Genomic DNA, 26,563 nt, shown 5'->3' with positions numbered 1-26,563 from the left:
AATAATTCTGTAACCATGCTGCAGGGTACAGTTTGAGGGCTGGGTGGAAGATGTGGATGTGTGAAACTTACCAACAGATGGAACATGAGGGAAATCCTAAATAAAATATAAATTCTGGGATTTTAATTCCAGGAACAACATGCCCAGGGATCCAAAAACACCAAAAATAAACAAACAAACAAACAAACAAATAAATAAATACAAAGAACAGAAGACTAGAGAGGTCCAAACTTATTTCAAGATAAACAGATAAATAAATGGCCACTGGTGTTAACTTATTGAAGGCAGGAATGGCATCCAAACATTAACAGGTGAAGTAGAAAGAGGCACAACTTTCCTCACTAGCAACTTTTCAGTACTCATTAATACTCATCAAAAGCCTTTCAATACTCATCAAAAGTCTTCACAAGGTCCACACACTTCAACCCAGCAAGAGGAAAATTCTGCTTCTGGGAATTTTCCTACAGAATGCTTCCTAAATGTGCACAAAGATTTACTTATTTACTTACTTTTACTTTTTGTAGTGATATGTTCTCACTATGTTGTCCAGGCTGGTCTTGAACTCCTGCTCTCAAGTGATCCTCCTACCTTGGACTTTCAAAGTGCTGGGATTATAGGTTTGGGCCACCACATCTGGCCAAGAGGACCCCCAAGATGGAGGGAGAAGTAAAACCTCTATACAGCAATAGAGAAGGGCTAATAGAGAAGCCACATGACACAACATTATGAAATAAATATTTGGACTGGGTGTGGTGGCTTGTGCCTATTATCCCAGTGCTTTGGGATGGCAAGAAGGAAGGATCACTTGAGGCCAGGAGTTTGAGACCAGCCTAGGCAACATAGCAAGACCCAACCTCTACAAGAAATTTAAAAATTAGCCAGGTGTGGTGTCATATGATGTTCCTAGCTACTCAGGAGGCTGATGTGGGAAGATCTCTTGAGCCTAGAAGTTAGGCATTACAGTGAACTGTGATCATGCCATTGCACTCCAGACAGAGTGAAATCCTGTCTCTAAAAAACAAAAACAAAAATAAATAAATAAATACTTAGAAGGAAATATATTTTTAAAATTCTTACCTCTGGGTGGTGAGATTATGAATAGCTTCTTTCCTTTTTAAAAATATTTATGTCTTTTCCAATGCACATTATTGAAATATCTTAGGGGCTCAATAGTGGGGAGAGAAACATGGGACAGGTACACATATATGAAGCCAGTGACCATCCACATTCAATGGGCTCTTTTAGAAGGCAGGGTCTTACTTGGCACATACCAAAAGCCATAAAAGAATTCAAACCTTTCATGCAGTTAGTTCACTGCTAAGAATTCACGTTAGGGAAATAACTGAATGAACCCAAAATGCCAAATGAACAAAAATATTCATTACCTCTTATCTAAAAGAGTGAAGAACTAGAAACAATCAAAATGTCCAAAGGAAAGTTCCATATAGAACATCAACACCATGGAATGCAAGGCAGCCATTAGAAATGCCAATTATGAAAACTATGTAGAAAAATGAAATAGTGTTGACAATAGGCTGTAAAATAAAAAGAATTCACAAAGCTGCATTTGTCAGGACTGCAGCTATGAAAAATACGCATGTATATCAACAAGAGCATTTCAAAAGTAAAAATGTGTTATGCTAGAATTATGAGATTACAGAGAGCTTTTATTTTTGAAGTCTGTTATTTTTTAAAAAACAAGTTGTTAACATTTTGCATGTACCATAGACACATTTTCAGAACTTTGGAAACACAGAAAAGGGAAAAATGAAATTGCCAATATGAATGCAATCACTGTCAGCATTTTGATGTGTTTCTCCTAGTTTCTTTTTCCTATGTACCGGCTGGTTTTGTTTTGTTTTGATCGTTGTTGTAATCGTATCAACAATTCTTTAAAGCAGTTACAAAATCATTTCAATTTTGAGAAACCAGAGAACTTAATATAAATCTTGTACTATAACATAGTGGCGGCTATCAAGAGACCTCATATAATGTCAGTTTGTAAGTAATAAAACAGAATAATGTACCACTATGACAAAATAGATGGACCAATCAAGGTTCCTAACACCTGTAGATGACTTTTAGGCCTATTTCAGTAGCCATAAGCCAAGAGCATGGCGAGTACTGTGTATTAAAGCTGGAGAGTGCATAACCTAGTTGGAATTAGAAAGGCGTTTAACAGACTGAAAACAAAAAGATACAATGAGGTACTAAGTTTTCAGATCAGAAGAAAGCTGAAGGAAACCAATTCAATTGATCATTAGGTCCAGAATATTTAACTTCCTTCACATTTCTCACACCTTTACTCTCCTGGCCTCCTGCCCTTCCCTTCACCAAGGCCAGACTCTGGTAGCTGGGCAGCAGCTGCTGTGTTCTGCTTGTTTTCCCTGCCTTCCTCCTGCCTCCCCACATGCAGGCTGTCCTTCTTCCATTCTGCTGCCAAATGCAATGCAGACCATCACAGGCCTAATGCGCACCCATATCACTATGGACTAGAGAGAGAAACAAGGGCAGGGAAAAACACTATCCAAGCAATGCACAGGCTTGGCCATGCACTAAATGAAGGGAGGCTCAGTCTGTTGTCACCACTGAGGGGCTCAGTTTCTGCAGGAGTGTGATGCTTTTGTGCTTCTCAAACGACAGGGTCCCTCAACACAAACTGATGATTCATCTATTATATGCAGGTCTTCCAAAGACTCTGCCCTCTGTCCTAAGGATGGAGGAAAAAAGCTGCTGTGTTGGACTGTCTAAGATGTGGTATGCCACCACTAGCATAGCAAACCTCACTCAGAGGCAAGAAGAAATAGAACTTGGCATTTTTTGCCTTCAATGCTTTTAGAAATGAACACTTGTACAAGATGCAATGCGACTCCACTGCAGTCTCTCCAAAGAACTAATCTAATCATGTCATTCCCACACTTAAAACTCTTCCAGGGCTCTGGCTGCCCCCACAAAGTTGTCCGTAAGAAGTAGTACAGTGCCCTGGTTAAGAGGGCAAACTTTGGAGCCACACTGCCTGAGTCTGAATCCTCAGAATGCTCTTTCTGAATGCTCTGAATGCTCTTGATGAGTTGGGTGACCTTGGGCAAGTTCCTTGTCCTCTCGGTGCCTATATTTATTTATTATTATTTTTAAGAACAAATTCAATACCTATCTTATGTGTATTTATTTACAAATAGGGATAATAACAGTATTTACCTTATAGGACTGTTGTGCAGATTAAAGGAATTAATACAATAAAGTACAAAGAAGAGGGCCTGGCAAAGAGGAAGTGCTCAATAAATGTTAGGTGCTGCTACTGTTATTGTTACTGTTGGCGAAAGTTCAAATTCTCCCTCAGGGCATGCAGAGCCCTCCACAGCCCAGCACCTCATATCTTTCAGACTTTGCTTCTCATAACCTGTTACCACTATGACTACTGTTACGATCACACAGTCTTGCCAAGTTCCCAGAGCATGGGCCCCTAGACACCTTTACTCACAGGGCTCATCTCTCTTTACTGGGTGGTAAACAACCAATTATCTCTCAAACCGTACCCACCCTCCCTGTGAACTGGTCACTCTCTACTTTGTGCCTCCTCTATGTTCTGCAGACTTTCTCCATAGACAATTTTTTTTTTAATTTTTTTTTTTTGAGACGGAGTCTCGCTCTGTCACCCAGGCTGGAGTGCAGTGGCCAGATCTCAGCTCACTGCAAGCTCTGCCTCCCGGGTTCACGCCATACTCCTGCCTCAGCCTCCCAAGTAGCTGGGACTACAGGTGCCCGCCACCTCACCCGGCTAGTTTTTTGTATTTTTTAGTAGAGACGGGGTTTCACCGTGTTAGCCAGGATGGTCTCGATCTCCTGACCTCGTGATCAACCCGTCTCGGCCTCCCAAAGTGCTGGGATTACAGGCTTGAGCCATCGCGCCCGGCCTATTTTTTAATTTTAATTTTTATTGTTTTGAGACAGAGTTTCACTCTGTTGCCCAGGCTGGAGTGCAATGGTGTGACTTTGGCTCACTGCAACCTCCGCCTCCTGGGTTCAAGAAATTCTCCTGCCTCAGCCTCCCTAGTAGTTGGGATTACAGGCATGCACCACCACACCTGGCTAATTTTTGTATTTTTAGTAGAGACAGGGGTTTTGCCATGTTGGCCAGGCTGGTCTCAAACTCCTGACCTCAAGTGATCCGCCTGCCTCAGCCTCCCAAAGTGCTGGAATTACAGGCATGAGCCACTGCGCCTGGCCAGACACTTTATTATTCTTGTTGGTTTATGTATCCTGTTTCCTCCACTAGGCCTTAAGGACAGAGGCTCCTGCAAATTCCTATCTGTATTCTCCTTGCCTGACATTTCAGTAGACTAAATATTAAATAAATGCAAAAGAAAAACTGATCAGTACACACAAAAGCTGAGAGTGCTTTTCAGAGAAACTAAACACTAGGATGAGGAAATCAAACCCCAAAGCACTTTGATCTTAAGGAGAGTTAATTGGCAAAGATCATATAACCAAAGAGAAGAAAACTATAATTTCCCAAGAGAAAGTCAAACCTTGCTACAATGCAGTGTCCCTGTGTGTGTTGGGGGACCCAAAGTGCAGGTCAATTAATTATAAAATACTGCAGGTGATCCAGACTGCAGGAAATAAAGAAAGAGAACTAACCTTTGTCGAACGTCTACAATAAGCCAGATACTTAGAAAATAATACTTTCTATAAACACAATGTGCTAGACACAGACCTGTCCACTTTACCTGTTTATCAAATTAGATAATTCAAGTCCTCAACAACTCTGAGACTTGGCCTTTCTATCTTACAGGTGAGAAAAACATTCACTCATTTCATACATTTGTCCTGAGCATCTACTATGTGCAAGTCACATATCCAGAAGCAGGGGATACCATGATGAACAAGAAGACAAGGTCCCCCTCTCATACAGCATAATAATAGAGCAATGAATGAATGAATGGGAAAATAAGCATATACATAAATAAACAAGAAAAGTACCAGACAGTGATAAGTGCTAGCAGAGAATTAAAATAGGAGGAAAAGACTGGATAGCTATCACAGAAGTTCTCTCTGAAGTGGGTATATTTAAGATGAGAACTGAATAAGAAAGAGCCAGGCCAGGCTTAGTGGTTCACATCTGTAATCCCAGCACTCTGGGAGGCTGAGGCTGGAGGATCACTTAAGCCCAGGAGTTTAAGACCAGACTGGACAACACGGTGAGACCTCATCTCTACAAAAAATTAAAAAATTAGCTGGATGTGGTGGTACACACCTGTAGTCCCAGCTACTCAGGAGGCTGATGCAGAGGGGTCCCCTGTGCCCAGGAGGTCAAGGCTGCAGTGAGCTTTGATGATGCCAGTGTACTCCAACCAAAGCAACAGACCAAGACCTCTTTCCTCTTGAAAGGAAAGAGAGAGCGAGGGAGAGAAAGAAAAGGAAAGGAAAGGAAAGGAAGAAAAGAAAGAGGAAAGAAGGAAGGGGTGAGTCAAGCACATGAAGAATGGAAGAAGTACATTTCAGGCATAGAGATCATCAAGTACAGGGGCCCTATGTGACAATGAGCTTGGTATGTTCAAGGAACTGAAAGAAGGGACACTGAGGCTGAGCACATGGTCAACAAGAAGAGAACTGGGAGACTGCCGTGGGACAGGTCACACAGAGCTTGGAAAGCCAGGGCAAGGAGTTTGGATTTCATTCTGAGTTCAATGTAAGGCCACGTAGAGGCTTTTAAGAAATGTGACACAAACCAATTGTCATTTTAAAAATTTTTTCTAGGCTCTGTAATGGAGGGTATTATGGTGTGGACACCAGTAGAAACAAACAGACAGTTAGGAGGCTACTGCAAATAGTCTAGGTGAGAGATCATATGGCTTGGACCAGGGTGTTAGTAGTGGAGACAGAGAGAAGGGTATAAATTTTGGAGTGTTTTTGAAGATAGAGAAGATAGAACTTGGTAAAGGATTGGAAAGAGGATGGGAAAGAAAGAAAGAAATCAAAAGTAATACCTAGATATTTGACTTGCGCACATGGGGGGATAATGGCACCACTTTGTGAAGTTGGGAAAACAGCGAGATTGGAGTGGAGCTGAATCAAGAGTCCTCTTTTGGCCATGTTAAATTTGAAAGGACTCTTAGACATCTATGTGGACATGAATCTGAAGTTCCAGAGAGAGAATTTGAGACTAAAGATACAAACCTAACAGTCACTAGCAAATGGATGTTATTTAAAGCCATTGAATCATCAGAGGATATCTATGGAGAGTGGATAAATAGAGAAGAGGGCCATTTCAGAAACTGGGCATATCACCATTTAGAGATTGAGGGAAGAAGGTGACTAAAGAAAGCTTAGAGAGGTAGGAAGAGAATCAAGAAGTAGAGTGTCAAAGAAAATGGTGATCAGTCTTGTCAAATGCTGTTAAGAGAATAACTAAGGTTAAAACAAAGACAAGGGCTGGGCATGGTAGCTCATGCCTGTAATCTCAACACTTTGGGAGAATGAGGCAGGCAGATCCCGTGAGACCAGCAGTTTGAGACTAGCTTGGGCAACATGACGAAACCCTATCTCTAAAAAAAATACAAAAATTAGCTGGGCATGTTGGCGCACGCTACTAGTCCCAGCTACTAGAGAGGGTGAAGTGGGAATATCATCTGAGCCTGGGAAGTAGAGGGTGCAGTGAGCTGAGATAGTGCTGGTGCACTCCAGCCTGGGCAACAGGAGTGAGACCCTGTATCAAAATAATAATAATAATGTAACAAAGAGATTTTTATTTCCTTTTTAACTTTTTTTAATTTAAATACTTTGTGGGGAACAGGTGGTTTTTTTATTACATGGCTAAGTTCTTTAGTGATAATTTCTGAGATTTTGGTGCACCAGTCACCCAGGCAGTGTACACTGTACCCAATGTGTAGTCTTTTATCCCTCACCTCCCTCCCACCTTTCCCTCCAAGTCCCCAAAGTCCATGTCATTTTTATGCCTTTACATCCTCATAGCTTAGCTCCCACTTATAAGTGAGAACATACGATATTTAATTTTCCATTCCTGAGTTATTTCACTTAGAATAATGATCTCCAACTCCACGCAGCTTGCTGCAAATGCCATTATTTCATTGCTTTTTATGACTGAGTTATATATCATGGTGTCTATATACCACATTTTCTTTATCTGCTCATTTGTTGATGGGCATTTAAGCTGGTTCCATATTTTTTCAATTGTGAATTGTGCTGCTATAAACATGTGTGTGCAAGGTTCTTTTTTCTATATAATGATTCTTTTATTTGGGGATACTCAGTAGTGGGATTGCTGGACTGGAAATGGTGGGGTTCTACTTTAGTTCTTTTAATATGGGATCCTGCATGAAGCCTTCACAGTGGCTGTAATTTAGTTTACTCCTCACCAGCAGTGTAGAAGTGTTCTATTTATCAGTGTGTGGTTCCTACACCTGTAATCCCTGTGAACTTGAGGTCGAGGTGAGTGGATCAAGGTCAGGGAGATCGAGACTATCCTGGCCAGCATGGTAGAAACCCCATCTCTACTAAAATACAAAAATTAGCTGCATGCGGTCGCTACTGCAGTCCTCAGCTACTGTGGCTGGAGACAGGAGAATCAGCTTTGAACCCGGGAGGCATGAGGCTGCAGTGAGCCGAGATTGCACCACTGCACTCCAGCCCGGCAGCAGAGGGTGATTCTATTTCTAGGGTAGAGTTTTTTGCATTTTATATTCGCACCAACATCTATTATTTTGATTTTTCAATTCATGGCCATTCTATGGAGTAAGGTATCTCATTGTGGTTTTAATTTGCATTTCTCTGATAATTCATTGATGTTGAGAGCATTTGTTCATGCTTTCATTTAATTTTATTTCTGTATATCTTCTTTTGAGAATTGTCTATTCATGTACTTTGACCACTTTTTGATAAGATTGTTTTTTTCTTGCTGATTTGTTTGAGTTCCTTGTAGATTCTGGATATTAGTCTTTTGTCAGATGCATAGTTTGTGAATATTTTCTCCCACTCTGTGGGTTGTTTGTTTACTCTGCTGATTATTTCTTTCACTGTGCAGAAGCTTTTTAGTTTAATTAGGTCTCATCTATTTATTTTTGTTTTTGTTACATTTGCTTTTGGGTTCTTGGCTATGAATTCTTTGCCCAAGCCAACATCTAGAAGAGTTTTACTGATGATATTGTCTAGAATTTTAATGATTTCAGGCCTTAGATTTAAGTCTTTCAATCCACCTTGAGTTGGTTCTTGTACAAGATCCAGTTTCATTCTTCTACATGTCGCTTGCCAATTATCCCAGCACCATTTGTCAAGGTGTCCTTTCCCCACTTTATATTTTTGTTTGCGTTGTTGAAGATCAGTTGGCTGTAAGTATTTGGCTTTATTTGAGTGTAAAAAGTTTTTTTTTTTGTTTTGTGTTTTGTTTTGAGACAGAGTCTCACTCTATCACCCAGGCTGGAGTGCAGTGGTACGATCTCGGCTCACTGCAACCTCCACCTCCCACGTTCAAGTGATTCTCATGCCTCAGCCTCCTGAGTAGTTGGAATTACAGGCATGTGCCACCATGCCTGCTAATTTTTGTATTTTTAGTAGAGATAGGGGTTTTGCCCATTGGCCAGGCTGGTCTCGAACTCCTGACCTCAAGTGATCCGTCCACCTCAGCCTCCCAAAGTGCCGGGATTACAGGCATGAGCCACCATGCTAGGCCAAAAGGTTTTCTTAAAAAATAACAATTATGTATTTATGTTCAGCAAAAGTGAAGATGGAAATTAAGGTACAGATCATTTTGTTTCTTTCCTCTTTGCCTGGCTATCTCAGAAAGCAAGTGGCTAGGAAGTGGCCTCTTGTCACCTGTTTTCCATGCCTACCCTGTTTTACCATGCGGCAACACAAACCCCCACTCCCCTGCCCCATGTTTCTCTCACCTAGCTTCCCATTAACTGTTCTAGTTTGCTTCTTCCTTCAGGGCAGCAGAGATGCCATCTCCCCCAGGAAGTCCTCCCTGATCTCTCCATCTCTGAATCTTTGTAACACTAAGTTACTAGTACACACAAATTTAGCTCTTGATCATATTTGGTCTTATAATCATTCTCTGATTCAAATATCAGAGTGGGAGCAAGAGTACTTTTTTTCAGTAGGAAATTCAATACAATTGTTGGCTATTGTTACTGTGAGAGGTAGCTTAATGCAATGATTCAGATAGATTTGGGTTAAAATTATGACTCTGTTCCATCTCTTACAGGCTGAATGATTTTGGGCAAGTCATTCCCTGAGACTCAGTTCCCCTAACTAGAAAATGGGAATAATACTGCCTACTGATGACAGTGGTGAGCTGTCTGGAGCAGCCGCTGCCATCACGTTGCCTACAGGTGGAAGGCGTGGCCAGGACTGCATGTTCCATGGAGCCAGCGAGTGCCAGGGACAAGCAGGAGCTCTACCCCTTCTGAACTGGGGAGGGAGCTACTCAGGTGCCACTGCAACTACCCAAACCATGGCTGCAGACCCAGGCCTCCTGCTCCACACAGCAGGCAGAAGCCCCACCCTCCCGGGCACAGCTACAGCCACTCAAATCACGACTGCAGATCCAGGCATCCCTGTACTCTTGAGGGTCCAGGAAGGTCCTCGCTTGCCTGTGCAGGCTCAGAGGTGCCTGCTCCCACTGCCTGGCCTCTCCCTCCTCCTTATGCCTGCTCTAATCTTAGAGCAGGGTTGGGGCCAAGCTCGGGCACTGTCACAGCCTTGCTGGGTGTGCTCACGCTAGGACTCTGTTGCCTCAGCCCCCTCCAGACTTTAGGCACTGACAAACATGGGGAAAAGCCGAGGTGGGGGCTGAGGGCGGCTCTGCGCTGGCCTGCACTTGCCTGTTGGCACGAGCAGCCTGGATACCATGACTGAGGCAGGAGGCAGAAAAGCTCCTGGACAGAAGGGGGCGGGTCCCTGTTGAGACCCCACCTTCAGGCCTGGGAGCTGGGCTGTGAGTCCCACAAACCAGGGTGGAGATTTGTGGTGCCTTTTTCAGCCTGCCCATGGCCACCCATGGACCAACTGCATGCACTTCTTCCCCTCTGAGACCCATAAAAGCCCTGGGCTCAGTCAGACCACAGAACAGAGGGAGGATGCAACAACCAGCTGTAGAGAGGAGCTACCCTCTCTGCTGAGAGCTGCAGACAATGGGACAACCTGCTTGCAGAGTGGAGCCACCAACTCTAGGGCCTCCTCTCTGCTGAGAGCTGCAGAGACAATGGGATGACCTGCCCGCAGAGAGGAGCCACTTCCTCTTTGCCAAGAGCTGCAGATGACAGGATGACCAGCTGCAGAGAGGAGTTACCTTCTCTGCTGATAGCAGGAGCTACTCTCTCTGCTGAGAACTGAACACTTGTTGGGACAACCTGCCTGCAGAGAGGAGCTATCTTCTCTGCTAGGAGTTAAACACTCATCAGGACATCCTGGCCATGGAGAGAAGCTGCTCACTGCGGGTCTTCTCTGAACTGTTCTATTGCTCAATAAAGTTCCTCTTTGTCTTGCTTACCCCTCCGCCTGTCTGTGTACCTCATTCTTCCTGGTCATAGGACAAGAACTTGAGACTCACTGAATGGCGAAGCTAAAAGAGTTCCTGTAACACAAACAGGATTGAAACATGTCCCTTGCTCACCAGGTTATGAATGAAGAGGAGAGATGAGCTGTGGCCCTTCAGGAAGCCCAGACCTGGGAGCTCCCTGATCCAGGGTGTGACTCCCTCTTTGGGGCCCCGTGGTTCCTGGTGCCTCCAAGCTTCCAGGCGCCGCCTCATTCCCCAGTACCAGCTGGGAAAGCTGCTTGTGGTGCACCTGGTCCAGCTGCAGCCTCATAGAGAGCTAGCACCTATGCAAGCACCTTGAGCTACCCACCTGGCAGCAGCAGCTGACATATCTGGCTGTGCAGAGGCCAGGCTCCATGCTCACTCACACAACCCTCTCGCTCCACGCCTGACTCCAGTCTCTCTTGGAGGCATGGTATCCAGCCCGGTAGCATGAGCTGAGCACAGCCTGCCAGGCCGAGTGGGCGGAACAAGCCCAGAAGGCCTCAGCAAAACTGGGGCAAAGGCCCCACCGGCCACAGGTTTCCAGCCAGAAAAGCGACACCCCAAGATCCCATGTCACTACCTCAAGGGCTGTTGTGAGATTTAAATGAGATATTTTTGTAAAGCATCTGTCACAGTACCTGGCATTGGAAATGCTCTATAAATATTAATTCCCTTCCTCCTAATGACTTTGTGAATGTCAGTTTTATCTCTCCAACAAGATGTTCTTGAAGACAGATCATATATTTTACGTATTTCATTAGATCTTCCACATTCTTAGAACATAACTCAATGCATCATAGGCACTTAATTAAGTACTTCTTGGTTTGATCACAAGTAAAAATCATGGCTGTAGGTATGCCTTACAATAGACCAGTGTTTCCTAAATGCTGGTACCAGGTGAACTACATTAAACTCATCCAAAGAGCTTCTTTTTATTGGGGGTGGGGATGAAGGGGGTGGGGGAGATAGGGAACAGGGCCTTGCTCTGTAGCCCAGGCTGGAATCCAGTGGCATGATAACATGGTCAGTGAGGCCTGGACCTGCCAGGCTCAGGTGATTGTCCCACCTCAGCCTCCCTTGTAGCTGGGACTATAGGCACATGCCACCACACTCAGCTAATTTTAAATTTTTCTAGAGATAAGGTCTTGCTATACTGCCCAGGCTGGTCTTGAACTCCTGGCCTCAAGTGATCCTCCTGCCTCAGCTTCCCAAAGTGTTGGTATTACAGGTGTGAGCCACCGCACTTGGCCCAAAGAGCTTCTTAAAACTAAAATTGCTAGATCCCTTCCCTAGATATTCTTATTAAGAAAATCTGTTCCATTAACTTCCAATAACTGAGAAAGGTCTTCCAATTTTTACTTTAGATATTTTTATTAGATATTTTTGCACTGCTTGAATTTTTAAATAAGTATCCTTTATTTTATAATTTTAAAATAAAGACAACTTTTAAATAAAAAAAAGAAAAACTGACCAGAATCAGAAGTGAAATCTAGAGTACCACAAAACATTTCTTTCATAAGTAACGGGCAAGTAAAAAAAAAAATAATAATGAAGTAAAAATATCCCCTGGCCACAACTGGGGAAATATGAGCATGGCCTGATATCAGATGATCATTTTGATTTTTGTTTTAGATAAAATTTTATGTTGCATCAAATGTCTTTATTCTTAGAACACACATGCTGAAATGAGAATTTCAGGTGAAGTGTTATAACATCTGCAACTTTCAAATGGTCCAGCATATATGTATATATGCATATGTATGTATGTGTGTGTGTATATATGTATATATATATACACACACACACACATACATACACGAGAAATAAGGCAAAATGTTAACAATTGTTTAATTTAGTTGGTGGGTATTTGGGTGTTCAATTTATTACTCTTTCAAATTCTCAGTATGATTAAAATTTTTCATAATAATAGTTGGGGGAAAATATTCTCAGTTGATTCTGGTGATAACCTAGCTTGGGAACCACTGTTTTACCCAATAGATTCATTCCTGAAGTTAGAAAAATAAGAATTCTGAGATATACAACATATAAATGCTCTGAAGGCAATAGTATTTAAAGAAATCTCAAGTCACAATCTCTCTGTAAAACACTGTCTCCTAATTAATTGTTCATAAACCTACATTTCACATAGGATTTGCTTAAGGTCAGCGCTCAGATAAGGGCAGACTTGAAATGTTGGTTAAGGGAAGAAGAGGCATGTACAAGCACAAAGCCTGAGGGTTGTACTTGACTTCTGTCTGCTCCCTAACTCCTGTCTTGCTGATTTAGCTATTGAATATTTATCAAACCAGTCCCCTCCTCTCCTCCACTCCTGTTACTGCCTTGGGTCAGACTTCATCCTATCTCCCCTGCACCAGTGCTGAGAGTTCCAGCTGATGGCCCTGCCTTGGGTCCTACCCAGCTCAGATTCACTTCCTCCTTGGCTAATACATATCCAAAACATATGCTGGCTCGTTGCTCTTCTACTGAAAACCCTACAATGGCTTCCCACTTCAAAATCAAGTCTAGAACTCTTCAACCTGTTTATAATATCCTCTCAACTTTGCCAGCCTCAACTCTCACCAAACTCACATTTTATAGCCCAGTAACAGTGAATTCCCCATGATACGTCTCACCTCCATGCTTCAGCCCATGCATTCTTATTCCACCTTGCTCAGGCATCACTCTCTTTCTGAAAGCTTTCTTGGATTTACCACCTGCCATGCCTTCCCTCCCATCTCCCATACAGAGGTTAGAGTCTCCTATTTGGTTCTCCCACAATACCTCGACAGAGTTTGATCTGTGCAGTTAACCAACTGCTCACAATTATTTACTTATAAGACTATTTACTCCATATCCTGGGACTTCTTGGGGAAGGACTGGATTTTATTCATCTTTATAGCCCCAGTACTTATTTCTGCTTTGCCTTTCTGATGCCCCATTTTCTCCTCTAGAGAATCAGAAGAATATCACCAACTTGAAAGGCTGGCATTAATTAAGTATTCAAAGCTTACCACAGGCATACAATAGGCCTTCAGCACATTTGATTTATATGCTCAGCATCTCTTGTTTTTCGCTTTCCAATTCTGCCCTTCAGGACCAGCCTCTTACACTGGCCCTGTTTCCAGCAAGGACACAGCAAGTAAGCTCCCCATCCATCTACATGCCAAAATAGTGAGGGTCTCAAACTCCAGATCTGCCTCAGGCTTCCCCACACAGCCAGTGCCCTCTGGACTCTAGGATGACTCAACTAAGGAACCAATGCCGTACTGCAAACATTTCTTGAGCAGTTTTATGCAAGGCAATGTCCCTGATGCAGTGGAAAGTGATACAACACGTACAAAAAATGTATGACCTCTTATAGGGTAGGGGAAGGGTGAGGAGACAATTAGACAAGTGAAGGCAGTAAAATTCAAAGAAGAAAAACGTTGTACGTCTCTGGGGGTAGACAGAAATGCCTTAGAGGAGGTGGCATTTGAACTAGACCACAAAGGATGGATTAAAGCTAAGAGGCTGTTTCCAGAATTATGTGTGTTCCATAAAACACAACACCGAAATGCTACTGTTACTCAGATGAAAAGTAAAGTAAATTTAGAAAATGCTGCCTACTATGTACCCCTCTAGGAGATCTGCAATGCACAGTAACAAGCGTGAAATAAGGAACCCTACTTAACTGTGTTGAACCCAGCATCCTAAGTTTGTTTGACTACTAGTTAATTCCCTATTTCTTTCCTCCTGGGAGGAGAGAGTTATAGCATCTTTCAAGCTCTGAGGTGTCTTGAAGTAGGGAACCCTAAATAACTCTGTTTAACCCAGCATCCCAAGTTTGTTTGAACACTAGTAAGTTCCCTATTTCTTTTCCCCTGGAGTTAGATGTATAGCAACTTGGAGAATACACTTTAAGAAACAACAGGTGAAATGTTACCCTTTCAAAGCTATCCATTTGCATTTTACCAGGACTTCACATTGATAATACCTTCATATCTGATTTTTTAACAACACAACCAGCAATTTTTAAAATTCTCCTGACATTTTGTCAGAAGAGAAAAAGCAATGGAAGATGCTGCAGAACCAAGAAGTTTCTCATTGTGAAACACAGTGTAGACCATAAGCCTTTTTATCAAGCGAAGGGAACACCACATCTCTGACTGAGTCCATTCATTCTTTGTTAGGATGTTTACACTCTTATAGCTGCCCTCACTCCCTCTGCAACCTGCTGACTGGGTAAACAACACCAGACTTGAAAGCAAAGGGAACAACATTGCATAACAACAAGCCCACAGGGCATGTTTTGCTCCTTTATATTTACCAAACAGTTGTGCTTGTAAAAGACAAGAAGGAAAGGGGCACTGCAGCTCATCTGTCCCCACTCCTGAAATTACAATGCTGAATTATTCAGTCTGAGAGTTAACATGCTTACCGGGAGTGAGGCACTGTGCTCATGATACAAAGAAAAATAAGGTATAGTCGTTACTTCACAAGCCAGGGCAGACAGGCAAACAAAATGTAATGCAGCAAAGTGCAAGCAAACACTTCTACAATAAGAGGGGAGTACACAGCAGCCAGGACTCCTTACCTTTGCCTGGGCTTAAGGTCAAAAGAAAGTATGTTAAAATAAGGAAAAACTCCTCTTCATTCTTAAAGAATTGAAAAAGAGTTTTCCAGGCAAATACAATATATGGAGAGATATAGATATACAGATGTAGATAGATGATATAGATATAGATACAAGGCCAGGCATGGTGACTCACATCTATTAATCCCAGCACTTTGGGAAGCCAAGGTGGGGGGACTGCTTGAGCCCAGGAGTTTGAGACCAGCCTAGGCAACATAATGAGACCCCCATCTCTTCAAAAAGATTAAAAAATAAGCCAGGCATGGTGGTGTGCACCTGTAGCCCTAGGTACAAGGGAGACTGAGATGGGAGGATCACTTGAGCCTGGAAGGTTGAGGCTGCAGTGACCTCTGATCATGCCACTGCCCTCCCACCTAAGCTACACAGCAAGACCCTGTCTCAAAAAAAAAAAAAAAAAAAAAAAAAAAAGACATAGATATAGATACACATACACACATTTAAAAAAAAAATAAGGCCATAGGGCTGAGTAGAATAGGATACGTGATATGATTTGGATATCTGTCCCCTTCAAATCTCATGTTGCAATGTAATCCTCAGTGTTGGAGGTGGGGCCTGGTGTGAGGTGTTCATGAATGGTTAGCACCATCCCCTTGGTGATGAGTAAATTCTGGCTCCAGTAGTTCATGTGAGATCTGGTTAAGAGTGTGGCACCTCTGTCCTCACTCTCTCTTGCTCCCACTCTTGCATGTAACATTCTGGCTCCCAGTCACCTTCTATCCTGACTGTAAGCTTTCTGAGGTTTCACCAGAAGCAGATGCCAGCACCATGCTTCCTGTAAAGCCTGTAAAACTGTGAGCCAATTAAATCTCTTTTCTTTATAATTTTCCCAGCTTCAAGTATTTCTTTGTAGTAATGCAAAAATGAACTAACAATAGGATAGGACAAGATTGAAAAGAAAAAAAGAGCAGCCAGTCTGGAGAAGGTGTCAAACTGAACTACTGCATCTAATTTCACTTATTCCAAAAATCCCACAAAAATTCAGTAAAGTGCTTTCTTCTTATTAACAAAACCTTACAAGTGCAGAGAAGACAAGAGAAGACAATGGTGTCAAATTTTGGAAGCTTGGGAAGCAGATGAACAAGTAGTAACGGACTTAGCATACTCAGAATATCCAGAATTCAGCTGATTTAAACCACAGAATCCTTAAAAAGTACAGGAACTGACAGTACCTTGTACTCCTAGAGCAGGTGTATAGGATGCTAGAATAAAGAACACAAGAGAGAAGGCTAATCAAGGAGTTAGATACCTAGACTCCCCCTCCTCATTAACAAAACTCCAAAGGCTTGTCTCTGCAGAGCGCAAAACAGAAATATCCAGTATTTGCTTGAAATAATCTGAGGAAGGGGATTGGGGGATACAGAGCAAACTAAAATATCCATCAACTGAAAACTAGTGAACCTGAATGATGGGTAGATGGGGATTCACTGTATTGCCGTCCCTACTTTTGTAATCTTTAGCATTCCCCATAATAAAAAGTAAGAGTGTCTTTGGCCTGGCAGTATCCAGCATGGTTGAGGGGGAAACACATCATAGATAAGGTACTATGTCTACAGAAGGTAGAGTGCAAATGTTCCCACATTCCTTCTGAGTACCAAGGCACAGTCAGATAGAACCCCACCATCCGAAGAAGAGTGAAAGACTCTTTGCTGGTGAATGTACCCAAGGGAAAACCTGAAGATGCTAACATCAGGGGAGCCCAACAAACAGCCCATCCAGATCACCCTACTGTGAGGCTCAGAGCTAATTATCTCCATTCTGTATTCAGAGTTTCCTGATGGTACTTTTTAAAAAGAGCTTTATGTCATATAGCATATAATTCACCCTTTTAAAATACACAATTTTGCTCTAGGAACTACATGAAAAATAAAATGTATATTTCAGTGGTTTTTAGCATATTCACAGAGTTATACAACCATCACCACAATCAATTTTAGAACATTTTCCATTCCCCCAATGAAAATCCTACACACATTAGTAGTCACTGCATTCCCCCGACTCCCGCAAGTAACTACTAATCTATTTTTTTGCCTCTATAGATTTGTCCATTCTGGCCATTTCATATACATGAAATCTTACACTGTGTGGTCTTTTGTGAGTGACTTCTTTCACTTAGCATAATGTTAAGGTCTTGACAGCTTTTTTTCCTCCTCCTCTTAATCAGGAGCAACACAGTCAAGGATCACATTTTAGAGTGACATCTTGGGAAAGCCTCTATTAAAGATACAGACCACGGCAAACACACAACAAAGAGACTTGAAGGAAACAGATAATATGCAAGGACAGAAATACCATTAATATTCTCACAAATTGAAATAAAACTACATCCATGAAACAAAAATAGGAGGCTATATAAAGGAAACACAGAGAACAAAAAGAGCTCTTAGACATTGACAACATAATAGCAGAAATTTTTAAAAATCTTCAATGAAAGGATTGAAAGATAAAATCGCAATCTTCTAAAGAATAAAATCAAAAGACAAAGATATGGAAACAGCAGAGAGAAGTTAAGAATATTCTAAAGGCTCAGTACAGGAGGTCCTATATCCAAGTAAGAAATTCCCAGGAAAGAACAGAAAAAAGAAAAATCATAACAATATAATTCAATAAAATTTCAGAGAACTGAAGGATGCAGGTTGCCAGCTCGAAAGGGCCCAGCACACCAAGCACACTGTGAAATTTCAGAAAGTTGCAGACAAAGAGAAGATTTTACACACTGTCAGAGAGGAGGGAAAGACAAATAGGTTATATATAAAGAATCAGAAATCAGAACCCTTCCAACTTCTCTACAGCAACAATAAAGACAATAAAGCAATGCCTTTAAAATCTGAAGGAAAATGATTTTCAACTTAGAGTGCAATACCCAGATAAACTACCAATAAAGCACAAGAATAGAACAATGATACTTTAAAGTATACAAGACTCAGAAATTCATATTCCATGCACCGTTTTATAAGAAGCTCCTACTTTGAGAGGCCAAGACAGAAGGATTACTTGAGCGCAGCAGTTTGGGAGCAGCCTGGCCAACATGGCGAGACCCTATCTCTACAAAAAGTGAAAAAATTAGCCAGGCATGGAGGCATGCACCTGTGGTCCCAGGTACTTGACAGGATCACTTGAGCCCAAGAGTTTGAGGCTACAGTGAGCTGTTTCACATCACCGCACTCCAGCCTGGGCGACTGAGTGAGAACCTTTCTCAAAAACAACAACAACAAAGAGCTCCTGGAGGATGTCCTTCACTAAGTGGTATACAAGAAACATCTAGAGATCTAGTCCAAAGACAAGCAACAGAGGACCCCAACAGGACCCCAACATGACTACCACAGGAAGTAGTCAACCAGACTAAAGAAGTGTAACTCAAGAGACAGACACATTGAAGACAGCCATCACCAACAACCCCACTGCCTTTAAACCCTCTTTTGTGTTGTGTTCAAATATTTTAAATATATGACTATAAAGTTTTCAAACATACATAAAAGTAGACCCCTGACACCCATCACCAAAATTCAACAATTACCAAGATTTTGACATGTTAACTTAATCTATCCCTTCCCCCCCATTTTTTCTTTGTTTACATATTTATTATTATTATTATTATTATTATTATTATTATTTTAAGACAGGGTCTCGCTCTGTTGCCCAGGCTGGAGTGCAGTGGTGTCATCATGGCTCACTGCAGCCTCAACCTCTGGGATGCAGCAAACCACCTGCCTCAGTCTCCCACAGCGCTGGGATTACAGGTATGAACCTCAGCACCCAGGCTGTTTAAGTATTTTTAAACAAATTCTACATCATATCATTTTATCCCTGTGTACCTCAGAACTCATCTGTATATTATTCATCTTCTTACATTATACTACTATTATCACACCTGAATAAAAGTAACAGTAATTCCTTGATATCATCCAATACCTAGTCCATAAAATTTTCCCCAACATCTCAAAAATGTCTTTTTACACACATCCACATGCATACTTGTAGCAGCACACCTCACAACTGCAAAGATATGGAACCAAACTAAGTGCCCATCAACCAATGAGTGGATAAAGAAAATGTGGTATATATCCACCACGGAATACTACTCAGCCATAAAAAGGAATAGAATAATGTCTTTTGCAGAAACTTGGATTGAGCTGGAAGCCATTCTTCTAAGTGAAGTAACTCAGGAATGGAAAACCAGATGCCTTATTTTCTCACTTAAGTTGGAACTAAGCTATGAGGACACAGAAACAATACAGAGCAATATAATGAAATTTGGGACCTGGGGAAGGACGGGGCAAGGGGAGTGAGGGATAAAAGACTATATATTGAGGGCCGGGCATGGTGGCTCACACCTGTAATCTCAGCACTTTGGGAGGCTGAAGTGGGCAGATCACAAGGTCAGGAGATAGACCATCCTGGCTAACACAGTGAAGCCCTGTCTCTACTAAAAATAAAAAAAAATTAGCCAGGTGTGGTGGTGGGCACCTGTAGTCCCAGCTACTCGGGAGGCTGAGGCAGGAGAATGGCGTAAATCCGACAGGCAGCGCTTGCAGTGAGCCGAGACAGCATCACGCACTCCAGCCTGGGTGACAAAGCAAGACTCCGTTTCAAAAAAAAAAAAAAAAAAAGACTACATATTGGGTACGTGTACATTGTTTGGTTGACAAGTGCACTAAAATCTCAGAATTCACCACTGCAGAATTTATCCATGTAACCAAAAACCACTTGCAACCCAAAAGTCATTAAAAAAAAATTTTTTTTAATGTCTTCAATGCCAGGTGTGGTGGCTCATGCCTATAATCCCAACATTTTGGGAGGCCAAAGCAGGAGGATCGCTTGAGCCCAGGAGTTCAAGAGCAGCCTGGGCAACTTGGTGAGACCTCATCTCTTCAAAAAATTTTTTAAAAAAATTTGTTGGGTGTGGTGGTATATGCCTGCAATCCCAGCTTCTTGGGAGGTTGAGGTGGGAGGATTGCTTGAGCTCAGGAGGTCAAGCCGTGTTCATGCCACCGTACTCCAGCCTGGGTGACAAAGTGAGACCCTGTTTCAAAAAACAAAAAGTCTTTTTTTGACTGCATGTGGTGGCTCATGCCTATAATCCCAGCACTTTAGGAGGCCGAGGTGGGCAGATCACCTGAGGCCAGGAGTTCGAGACCAGCCTGGCGAACATGGTGAAACCCCATCTCCAGTAAAAATACAAAAATTAGCTGGGCATGGTGGCACACACCTGTAATCCCAGCTACTCAGGAGGCTGAGGCAAGAGAATTGCTTGAAACCAGGAGGCAGAGGTTGTAGAGAGCTGAGATCGTGCCATTGCACTTCAGCCTGGGCGACAGAGCAAGACTCCATTTCAAAAAAAAAAAAAAAAAAAAGTCTCTTTGCAATTAAACTAAATTGTGTCCCCCCACAAGTTCATATACAGGTTGAAGCCCTAATTGTGTCCCCCCACAAGTTCATTGTGTCCCCCCACAAGTTCATACATATGTTGAAACCCTAATTCCTAGTACCTTAGAATGTGACTGTTCATGTATTTGGAGATAGAGCCGTTAAAGAGGTAATTAAATTAAAATGAGGTCCTTAGGGTGGGCCCTAATCCAATCTAACTGGTGTCCTGATAGAAAGAGAATAGGACATGTAGCAGACACTGGGAGTGTGCATATACAGAGAAATGACCATGCAAGGAAGTGGCAAGAGGGCAGCCATCTGCAAGCCAAGGAGAGAGGCCTCAGAGGAAACCAATCCTGCCAGCACCTTGATCTTGGACTCCTAGCCTCCATAACTGTGCAAATATTAATTTCTGTTGCTTAAGCCACCCAGTGTGTGGTATTTTGTTATGGCAGCACTAGCAAACTAACACACAGACTATCCGAATCAAAACAAGGTTCACACATGACATCTGGTTATAATTCTTAAGTCACTTTATTATTTTTTTCATGTCATTGACTTGTTGCAGAAGCCAAGTCACTTGTCTGACAGAATGTTCTACATTCTAAATTTTTCTGTTTGTTTCCTTAGAGAGTAATTCAACTTGTCATCCTTTCCCCCATCTTTCCAATATATTAAAGTTAGCTCTAGAGGCTTAATGAGATTTTAAGAGTCAATGTTTGGGTAAGAATATTCCATAAGTGGTGCTGCACAGTTTTTTTTTTTTTTTTTTTTGAGATGGAGTTACGCTCTTGTTGGCCAGGCTGGATTGCAATGGCGCAATCTCGGCACACCGCAACCTCTGCCTCCCAGGTTCAAGTGATTCTGCTGCCTCAGCCTCCCGAGTAGCTGGGATTATAGGCATGTGCCACCACACCTGGCTAATTTTGTACTTTGAGGAGAGATGGGGTTTCTCCATGTTGGTCAGACTGGTCTCGAACTCCCAACCTCAGGTGATCCACCTGCCTTGGCCTCCCAAAGTGCTGGGATTACAGGTGAGAGCCACCAGGCCGGGCCTGCATATTCTCTTTTTAACCTGACAAAAAATGCGTAGGTAAACTTGGTCCAGGTTCTTTCTGCCTCTATTTGTCTTGACCATATGCTGATGAAGTACCTGCTCATCTCCACACGATTTGTTTGGGCTAGTTGGTGACATTCACTTTATCCTACCAAAGAGTTCTGCTTTGACCTACTCCTTGAGAGCTGAAAGGAGGCCAAAGAGAGACTGGAAGTAGAAAAGACAGAGCCGTCTACTCTCTGTAACCACATTCCACACGTCCAGTGTGTGCCCACACTACAACCCTGTCAGATGTCTCAATAGTAGTGATCCTTGTTTCCTAAGATTCACTCACATCCTTGCCCACTGACTTCCCCATTAGAGCCTTTTAAACCCCCTGGAAATCTAAAGCCATATTATGACCCAGAGTTTAGATCTAACAGTGACAAAGCTTGCTCGGTTTGTGCTTGCCTTTTGGTTTTTTAAAAAACATTTGTTTTAGTAATACAAACATAGGTGGTTAAATTGTACAGAAAAGTAAGAGAACGATGAACATAAAAGTCAGGATAATCATTATGTCTGGTGAGGAGAAAAGGTGGTATGAGTTCAGGGCAGAGAGTGGACAAACAGCTTCTAGGATACAAATAATGTTCATCTGATAAATTGGATGGCACATTCACAATTTTCTTTCTTTTATTTTTTGAGACAGCATCTCACTATTTTGCCCAGGCTGGTCTTGAACTCCTGGCCTCAAGCAATCCTCCAACCTCAGCCACCTGAGTAGCTGGAATTGCGAACATGTGCCACTGCATCTGGCCACAATTTTAATGTTCATCTTTAAACTGAAAATATGTATTTAAAACATTCTTTCATACCCATTGTATATTTCGCATTAATTATTTTTATGTAAGCAGTCCACCATAGCTAGAACACAGGGTTTGAAGAGTAGAGTAAAAGGAGAAAAGACTGGAAAAGGAGTTTACTCTACAGACAAATAGGAACCTTAATCATGCTCTCTTGGAAGTAACATCAGGGAACATTTATACCCAGTATCAATTAAAATGGCTGTCTCATAATCTATCTATCAAGAATGATAGGAAAAAATCCATCTTTTCTAAGTTACCTAAATATGAAATACTCGACATCTTAAACATCTCACTGGGGAACATAATAATATGATTTTGATGTATTTTTCCAGGGAGAGGAGTTTCAGCTTGCCCTAGGGAACACGTTTGCCTCAAATTCTTTTTTTTTTTTTTTGAGACAGAGTCTCACTCTGTCGCTCAGGCTGGGGTGCAATGGCGCGATCTCGGCTCACTACAACCTCTGCTTCCCGGGTTCAAGTGATTCTCCTGCTCAGCTTCCAGAGTAGCCAGGATTACAGGCACATGCCACCACACCCAGCTAATTTTTGTATTTTTAGCAGAGATAGGGTTTCACCATGTTGGTCAGGCTGGTCTCGAACTCCTGACCTCAGGTGATCTGCCCACCTTGGCTTCCCAAAGTGCTGGGATTAAACGTGTGAGCCACTGAGCCTGGCCTGCCTTAAGTTCTTAAATGACACAAAGCTGGGAGGGATGCAGAACAAATGTTTTACATGACAGAATTAGAATATATCTTGGCAAGCTGGAGTGACAGGTCAAATCTAGGCCAATTTCTAATAACATCTCACATTTGTTGAGAACACTCGATATGCCAAGAGCTTTACATAATTTATCTCATTTAATCCCTACAACCACACTGTGAAGTTGAGATCCAGGAAAGTAACTTGCCCAAGGTCATAAAGCAAGTTAATAGCAGAGTCATGATTTGAACCTAGGTTTGCAAGCTCAAGTTTCAGTCTCAAGTGAGATTCCTTCAGCCACCAGAAATTAACATTCAAAACTGAATCCTCTGCTAACACATTGGGAATTAAGAAAACAATAATAAATAAATAAAAATCTCAATCCTCTTTAATTCAGCCTGTCACCCTCAGAAAACTGCACCACCCAATCCCAACCCCCTTGGGCATATGAGGGTATCAAGTACCTCCAAAGAATGATCAGATCAAATGAAAAAACAAACAAAAACAAAAAAGAATAATCAGATTAGGCCATTTTCATTAATGTAACACTTGGGGACCCCCAACAGCTGCCAGGAAACCTCCATCTGTCCTCAAAAGCAAGTCCAGTCTCAAAAGCAAGCTGTAACAGGATTCTCTCTGCAACCCATTCCCAGCTCAGCCATGTCTGCCTCCCCATCTGTATTTAAGACTTTGCAAAACTCAAGCTCTGCAGTTATAAATGGAGGCCCCTTACCACAAAGGTTGCTCAGCAAGACCCCTCAGTCAGGCTATTCCCTACCTTCAATTTTCTCTCGTCCTCAGGGGCACTGTGATTTGATGGGTGTGTATAGCTGAGAGAACAGCACAACCGGCTCCAGTGCACAGTCATATCCAATGGAGCTATCCCGAAAGACAGCCAGAGAATTTTAATGAAAACCAGAAAACCCCTGGCTGCTAAGTCCAATTGCAGTTCAGGCCTGCCAGCCCCTCCCCCTGCAGCTAAGAATCTCTGAGCCAGCTTTGCCCCAAAGAGCAGGGAAGAAAATCCATTTTGCATTCAGTAAATCCTTCCATAGCAGCCATTCCCAGGGTCATTTAGGTTAAAGGTGAGGCATATGATAACTGCAATGGGGCCCAGGGACCCTGAGAGGCACAGGGTGTGGCAGCAGCAGATTTGAGCCAACAGATTATGAAACAGTCATTTAAAAAAAAAGAAGTCTTTCCTTCTGCCAAAGCTCTCTGCCCACAGCTGCATACAAGGCTAGCGAGGAATCTTAACAAGCTTAAAGGGGCCGTATTTCAGATACTCGAGAACCAAGACAGGAGGAAATAAGTATTTTGAGCACTTACTATGTATCAAGTGCTCTGATCTCATTTCATCCTCACTGTGAGATGGGAACTGTAAACTGCATGTAACAGATAAGATCACTGACTCAGAGAGGTTCCGTAACTTGTCCAAGGAACACAGTTAGCAAGAGGGGAAGCGAGATTGGAAAGTTCAGTGTGGGTGAGGCTCATCAGAAGTATCAAACTTTCTGTTAGCAGAGAGCAGAAAAAAAGAAAAAGAAAAGAAAAAAAGAAAAAGAAATACTAAACTCAAAATCCTGACCTGTCCTGACTAATAAAAAGAATGACCATTTACTGAACACTGGCTATGTGCCAGGCACTAAGCTAATATTTTTACATGCACTGTATCCCCTAATCCTCACGGCAACTAGATAAGATATAGGTCGTTATTACCTCCATTTAGTAATGAGCAAACTATGGCTTAGACATTCAATAACTTGATCAAGGTCACTGCATCACCAGGATTGGAACCCTGGTCTAATTCCAGAGTGCTCACCTTAAAACACTCACCCTAACAGCCTTCAGAAGGGAGCCATCTAGATCATCATGCCAAGCAGGCAACTTGCAGGGAGATTTCTGCTCCCCTCCCCAGCAGGTAATGCACATTCCAGACTTGCCTTTCAATTCCTCCTAGCACTCTTCAGTGGAGGCACAGAATCACTCGCTCTGGGAAAGCTGATAGCTATGGTTCCACCTTCCCATGTACCACGGACTCTGCTGTCCCGACATGAGTGAAGGAGAACGCCACCACCATGATCCAGAGACTCACGTGAGTATAGAAGCAGACAGCTTCTTTCCCCGGGCCCTGCTCCATAGGCCCATGCAACCTCAAGCAGCAACCTCTTCCTCAACAGCTCACAGGCCTGTTTTGTATTCTTAACAGGAGACCACGTGCCTCCTCTTTGAGCAACTGTGATTTCCCAAGGGAGATGACTGTCTAGACACAGCATCTATCTTGACAACCAGACTGGGCCACACGACGTTCGGTTTGATAATTTAGATTTTAGGGTCTGTGTTCAGCTCTCCAGCGAAGGCTCTGTGCCTGGCACCTCTGGGTAATCAGATTGAGTATCATTCAGTGCAACAGCTGACACCCTGGGTTAGAACCGTCTTCCCAGCCAGGCACACACACAGGCACAACACACAAACAGTTCCATTAATGAGGCTAAAACTTGATAGAACTCTTCTATGCATGTTTAGAATTAAGTGCCAGGCTTTGACTGGTGGTAGACTGAATACCTAATATGTATCAGGTACTGTGGTGGGTACATTCACAGTCAATGTCTTAATTGACCTGCACTACATTCTGTAAGGTAGATAGAATTGCTATTATTCAGATGAGGCAACTAAAGCCCAGAGAGATAGCATAATTTGCCCAAAGTCACACAGGAAGTGGCAAAGCTCAGGTTCAAATTCTTTTTTTTTTTTTTTGAGATGGAGTCTCACTCTGTCTCCCAGGCTGGAGTGCAGTGGTGCGATCTCGGCTCACTGCAACCTCCACCTCCCAGGTTCACGCAATTCTCCTGCTTCAGCCTCCCCAGTAGCTGGGAATACAGGCAGGTGCCACCACACCCAGGTAATGTTTGTATTTTTAATGGAGACAGGGTTTTATTATGTTGGCCAGGCTGGTCTCGAACTGCTGACCTCAAGCTATCTGCCAGCCTCAGCCTCCCAAAGTGCTAGGATTACAGGGATGAGCCACCACACCCAGCCTCAAATTCATTTTTAATGTGATTCCAACACCCTTTCAGTCAATTATGAGGCCATTCATTTATTCCTCAGATAATTATTGAGCACCATCTATGAGCCAGCTACTGGGACACTTACAGAGGATACAACTGTTAACGTAAGGTAGGTCCAGTCACCAAAGAACTAATGTTCTTGTGAGGATAGATGACAATGCAGATAGATAATTACAGAATGATGAGATGGGGCCTTACAGGAGTGATGGGGTCAGGCTTCTCTGAGAAAGTGAAATGTGAGCTGAGACCTGAAAGATGAGAATGAGCCAGGCATTTGCAAAGCTAGGAAAAGAGCGCAGGCCATAGACAGAAGAAGTGCAAGGGTTGGCTACTGGAAAAGGCTTGGCATGTCCAA

General features: G+C 42.6%; 1 protein-coding gene across 8 annotated transcripts in view; it reads right to left on the bottom strand.

Annotated features, from left to right (window-relative positions):
* RAB30 (RAB30, member RAS oncogene family) overlaps positions 1 to 26,563 on the bottom strand; it is a 98,016-nt gene that overhangs the window by 34,997 nt on the left and 36,456 nt on the right. For 2 of the 8 annotated variants that reach the window (XM_017948810.3, XM_021926366.2), the window contains exon 1: positions 23,919 to 24,970. The exons of 5 other annotated variants lie outside the window; for them this stretch is intronic. The gene's annotated coding sequence lies outside the window, so the exon portion shown is untranslated. Of the gene's footprint in view, positions 1 to 23,918; positions 24,971 to 26,563 lie in introns of those variants that run through there. One more of the 8 variants, XM_017948812.3, reaches the window with a different exon arrangement.

Source organism: Papio anubis, chromosome 12 (assembly GCF_008728515.1).
Source record: "Papio anubis isolate 15944 chromosome 12, Panubis1.0, whole genome shotgun sequence".
Lineage (NCBI taxonomy): Eukaryota > Metazoa > Chordata > Mammalia > Primates > Cercopithecidae > Papio > Papio anubis.
This window is presented reverse-complemented; position numbering and strand designations above follow the sequence as displayed.